Source organism: Sipha flava, unplaced genomic scaffold (assembly GCF_003268045.1).
Source record: "Sipha flava isolate LNK unplaced genomic scaffold, YSA_version1 2_pilon_pilon, whole genome shotgun sequence".
NCBI lineage: Eukaryota > Metazoa > Arthropoda > Insecta > Hemiptera > Aphididae > Sipha > Sipha flava.
In genome coordinates this window covers 557,293-563,513 of record NW_020272972.1, presented here as the reverse complement: position 1 = coordinate 563,513, position 6,221 = coordinate 557,293, and the positions used below count along the sequence as shown (strand labels likewise).

Below are 6,221 nucleotides of genomic sequence, written 5' to 3'. Positions count from 1 at the left end.
CCCCCCCTCATGTCGACCACTGATCCGGTGCGCACAGCGGACGTTATACGTGTTAAACGGGTGTAATACTACTCGAACATACTCACTTGCACCATTAATGTTCAATGGAAACGCGATGCCGAACGATAGGTTAGCCTTTTTTTCGCGGTTTCCGTAAACGGTCGCGATTGATTGTTATCCGCGTCCCGCTCGACGTAGCTTTACGCATTATGATTGTAATATTTCACAGAACGAATGGTCGTCTCCCCTCCCCTCCTCCCCCAGATAGTTTAAGTTTACGTTATGCATACGTACAAATGTACAAGTCAAAATGTAATCGAGGTGAATAATGGTTTAATAGACGCGTACCGCTGATTAACTTTTAAAAATACTCAATATGAAACTCCAACGGCACATTCGTACAGATTCGTACTTCGGTAAGATGCATCGCGCTGAAACGAAATTAAAAGATGAAATACGATACATTTATACAGTTGCATAAGTGCCGTTATAACCATCAGTAACGCCATAAGTTCCCCTCCACAACAATTTCTTTTGTAAAATTGACTCTACATTTTCAGCGTATAATTTACCTAATTTTTTAAAAAATATGTCAAGTGAAATTATCTATCAACAATAGTCCATCCTTCGGTGGTACGTGTACATCACTGTACGGGTAGGCATGTAACACATACCATTTACATAATTTTGATGTTCAATAGTGTACAACACACGATTCGATAGGAACATTCTTAGATATTTCATTATGAAAAGAAATTTAACACCTACCTAAAATATAACACTGAATTTTATCTATCATCAATGAATTTTATGACGCCTCCTAAATTCGTGGTACTTTGGACGTTCTAGGGCACTTGCGCCGTTTGCCCACCTCCTCTTGGGACGGCTATCGCCGCTGGGGTGAGAATATCAGCAAAAAGTATCATGTCACGTGGATGTAACTTAATTTGTCACGGTTGGTAAACTTGTAATCGAAACTTCGGCAGGAATTCCTGCACGGATGCTCGTAGACTTTTAACACAGAAATGCGCACCTCTCTCGACGGAGGACACCCACGCACCGTTGACCCGATATAAAAAAACACAACAATTCCATTGCATACTACATACCACGGGTCCGTTCAGCCGAAACCGTGGCCGATCGCAATATTCGGTTGGTTTTTATCGTCTTGCGACGATTCGCGATTTCTCCGAGCGTCCCCATTTGTCTTCCTGTCACTCGGTCGCCCGCGCGTTTCCGGGGACACTCGCGACGTGACTACTTCGCTGCTGTGCGGGCGAACGGAATTACTTCACCGTTGTACATGTTGACATAAGACTACACTATTATACAAACGTTTGTACGGCATGATTTTTAGTAAAGACCCGTGGATTTCTACCGAGGGGGGAGGGTCGTGAGTGATAATCTATTGGTCGCTAAATAACGAAAAACAACGTAATTTCGCTCCAACAATCTTAATAATTGATTATTTCTTGAATAACTTTCCGAGGAATCGCCTCAGCTAAAGCAAAAACGGAAAAGAACGGCAACGATGAATTGCAAAAGGTTCTGAGGAGACCACTGCGGTCGCATGTACTGCTATACATAACAAACGGATGACACCGTAGAAGGTGTGCCTGGTTACCCATTTTCGGTTACCGATATTTTTAAACACTCATGTTCCCGTGCCATCTACTACGTGAAAATAAATTAAATTATTACTAATCAAAACGCAAACACCTACTATATATACGTATATGTATGTGTATATGTATTTACGTATTCGATACTTGATATACATACGAAAAAGCGATTAGGAATAAATGTGAATTTGTAGGGACCTAGTCTAAGAGACTACGTGTTGAAAATATAAGCACCTCCAAAAATATACGGATAAATAGTTTGTAAATCGAAGATTTAAACATTTTAATCCCAATGGACGTAGCAATTGATATACCACGGTAATATAATGTTATTACTATTATTATTATTATTATTATTATTACTACTAATATTATTATTACAATACGTTGTAGAAAAACACTGTAAAACAAGCAGTTAATAATATGTAAAATATGTTAATGGAATTTTAAAAAAGCTGATGTTTATTGTTTTTTTTTTTTTTTTGTTTTTATACAATTTTATTTCGTTACCACCTTATATTTTGTCATGTGTTGTTAACCATACCCTATAGCAACGAAAAAAAAAAAAATCCGAAAATTAGCAAAAAGCACGACGTGTGTGTGTTACAGTTGTGATGGTGATATAAATCTGTAGAGTAGGACGCTGCCACAGTCACAAATCGCCAATAGAAAATGAATTATGGCGTATCCGAGGCTTCGTCATTACAGGTCCCGATCATCATTCACATCTCCATAATTTTTGTCTGCATACTTTTTATTTAATTTTTAATTTTTTACATTTTTTTTTTTTTTTTTTTATATACTTTCTTTCATCTAGACGTTGACATTTCCAGACGGAAAATGACACTTTTCAAACTATATTTTATACTGTTTATTGATTTGTTTATCACGGAAAACACGGCGGAAACTGACCGTACGAATTTTGAACGCGATGGTGACGGCGTCATCGCTCGCATTGTTACGATGACGGCGTCGCGATTACGAGTACTGTGCAACGTTGTTCACCGGCTTTCGTACGCGGCAATCGCGACGTTTCTCGCCCCCGCTAACGTTCTAATCGCATACGGTTTTAATATCACGTGTTCTAACCACGGGAGAAATCGAAATTATTCCCAGACCAACATTGCCGTGACGATTGAACGAGACACGTTTCGAGCAACGCATAATCCACTGTAAAAAGTAAAAAACAATAATGTCACCCCAGTTGTGCAAAAAGTTAATATTATAATACGTACGATAATCGTGTGGCGTTCATGTTCTCGCGGAACACGCGCGTTCGCTCTCCGGAAGTTATTCGCTTGGACGGAACGTAGAAAAATTGCTCAAGCAAATTCTCCTCGTCGTGTATTTTATTTCGTTTTTTTCTTCTCGTTCGATAACGTTTTCACGACCAATATACTATGATATAACTGTCAGGAAAATAAATAATAACAATTCGATTATTTCATTAATGCCTCATCCAACTCTCCGTTTCGATCGTTGTAGAAACCTCCGCGTCGAATGATGTTTTTATCGATACTCGAACGGGTGTATAATTATTTAACAGATACTGTCCGTGTGGTTTCCACGAGGCGCTCTCGCGTACCATTTAGTTTGTTCTATTCGATTTGCCGTACAAACAGAGAATTCACATTTTACCTAGCGCGCGCTCGAAACGTGTCCAACTAGACAGTTGTAGGTATTATCGAACGTGTGGGTTTACATATTTTTCTTGTTATTTACCCACGCTGCTGCGGGTTGATTGCATTCCCAGCGTTGAGTTCATTAGACGGTTGAAACGTGTCTGATCTGGGAAGGGGGGGGGGGGCGAAACCGTAGCGTATTAAAAATAAAACGGTTAAAACGTAAGAATAAAAACGAATAACTATTTCTAGTGAAAAAATTACCTATAAATATATGGATAGATTTATTTTTTGCCAAACAATGAAAAGAATTTCGGGTTAGGATCGAGTTGCGTTTGCTTTCGCACAGCAGATACGCCGTTTTCGTATACCGGACGCGCGTGCACTTTCCGAGAGGGTTTAAAACCGTTTTAAAACGTACTGATAAAACGTTGTTCAGCGCCGAGTTCGCTTTCGATAACTCGGAGTTATTGCTAAATAATTATTAAAAATAAAATCGCTAAACGTCGATCGTAAAAAAAAAAAAAAAACGGTCGGTTTGGTGATTTTCATCGTGCGCGTATCGAGCATCGGTCGACGAAGACGTTTCGAAAACAACGTTTCACAGTACGACGTCCAAGCGCGTTACAACAAAACGAAACGTTTCCCGCGTGGGCAAAACATGTAAATTCGCTCGTGTACCCGGGGATAGTTTTCCGTACCGAAGGGGTGGATCGGAACGTTCGGACCGATTTACGATTCGATTCGTCCGCGACGATCCTTTGGTCGGCGCTGCGCGTGTCCCGCTCGTTCGGTTCCGAAACGAATCCGTTTTCTCCCGATCGCGCGCAGGGCCGAGACCGGTCCCGGGATACTTAATCCGCTTGGATTCAAATATTTAGATTATTTCGCACCCGCCGCAAAACCATTTCGGAAACGCGCGCACGGCCGTCAAAGCCGATTTCGGGGGGAACACTGCGCGCTCCGGGTCTCGGACCATCTCGCAGCCGATCCCCGAGATTTCCGAGGCGTCCTCCTCATCCGGTACACGGGGCCCGTCACAGTTTTCCGTCTCTGTTTGCATGCCCACGTCTTTATGTATGATACGGCATCGCTGTCGTTGCCGTTTTGATAGCATCGCACATACCGATATCGGTTTTTGTCGGCGGTCGTCCGCGCGCGCAACGCGTACGCAAACATGATAATAATAGCAACGTGTTACACGCATGGTGAATGTTCAATGGGTTTTACATTCGGCTGTTCCGATTGAATAGAGTTTCCGCCCTAAGCAACGGCCGAACGACCGAAAACGATCTTCTAACCTATACCGGTGACCTGTACAAATTTTGCCCGTACCTACGTACACGCACCAAGTTACACATTATACCGTTTTCGCGTGATATCGACGCTACGAATGAAAATATCGATATTCTAATCGTTGTAAACTTACTTTTCGTACGCGATTTTCAATCCGAACGATTCCGACGTTTCGATGTTTCATAAAAATGTCAGAAAAATTAGTTGGAAAATAACTTGAGCGGAAAAAAAATTAAGTGTTTTTTATTTGAAAAACAAAAGGTACATGACACTTCTATGAAAGTTTACAATAAGTGTTGGAGAATATAACGTCCGTGGAACAAATGCATTTTCCATGAACTGAAACGTGTACAGTTTCGTGATAAAAACATAAATGAAAAAAAGGTCCGGGGACGTTTGAACAATCACTATGCGTATGTTATTATGATGTTGGAGTACGTTGTGCACGGGCCGCAACCGACAGTTCTGATTTATTCGTTTCAGTTGTTTTATGAACTTTTCATCGCACCGATGCAAATTATATATATATACAAATATTATACACCGTATAAAATAAATAGTATAATTTACAATATAGACGCGTATATGTATGTATGTTTATATGTGTATACGTAGGCATATCTCGTTTATATATGTGTTTGATTTTTATTTTTTGATATTGAAAACATTTATCTCGTTGAACAGTTCATCGAATTTTGTCCAACATCCCTTAAATTTAGCCGAACACAGCAGCCTCACGGCAAGTATAGTTTTCGCAACGTTATCCTTGAACAGTTATCAAATTATAAACAATATTCCGGATAGTGAAGACATATAATATTATGATCTCACATTATTTTTATCAGAATTGGGTTTCTAATGTATTTGAGTTTATAGTATTTTGTTTCATTTGATTTACCAGAAAAGAGATACGCTCATATATATCATATTTCAATATACATTTCTGTAAAAAATAAGAAAAATAAATGAAAACATTTCAATAACAAAATTCAAAAAAAAAAAAAAAAAAACCAACTTATTGTTACAAAAGATGGTAGTTTTTATTTTTTTAACACAATCACAAGCTTTACTTTGTGCACGACTGGTTTTGCTACTTATCAATAATTCCGTAACAATAGTTTGTGTAGTTAGTGAACGTAGTTGTTATTTTTTTCCTACGTATTCGATTGCATTTAGCTAACTATTTTCAGCCTACCAATGTAAGTATATTTATGTGTACATGTATACATGTATATATGTGTGTTACGGTTAAAAATGCGATTTAAGAATATAATGTGATTTCTTCGTGCGAATAGCGATGATATCGGGAAATCTGCTGGGGATATTATCGTTATTGTCGGGTCAACAACATTAACGTCCAGATAACATCGCGTATCGTATCGCGGTACCAAGAACGTTGCGAAATGGACAAAACGAGGCGGACGATCAATTTTAAATATTCATGAACATTGATCGCGCGGCTACGTACGGACATAATGTTTCGTTGTGCAGTAAAAACGCGGCAACTGTTTTTAGAACGCGTAAAGGACGTGTATCGTCAACGAATAAGCTCGACGCCCATAAGGTGCGCGCGCGGGGGGGGGGGGGGGGGGGGGGGGGGGGAAGCGCGTCGAAGCATCTGGGGGGCGCTGCATTTCTTTTTCGCTTTCCTAATATCGTGAGGGCGTCTGCGAGGCCGGGG

The 6,221-nt window shown here is 40.0% G+C and overlaps 1 long non-coding RNA gene across 1 annotated transcript in view; it reads left to right on the top strand.

The window, feature by feature from the left end:
* Positions 1–6,221, top strand: part of LOC112686170 — a 130,737-nt gene that overhangs the window by 122,658 nt on the left and 1,858 nt on the right. Inside the window, exon 5 of the long non-coding RNA XR_003148869.1 lies at positions 2,232–2,330. This is a non-coding gene — a long non-coding RNA (uncharacterized LOC112686170). The remainder of the gene's footprint in view (positions 1–2,231; positions 2,331–6,221) is intronic.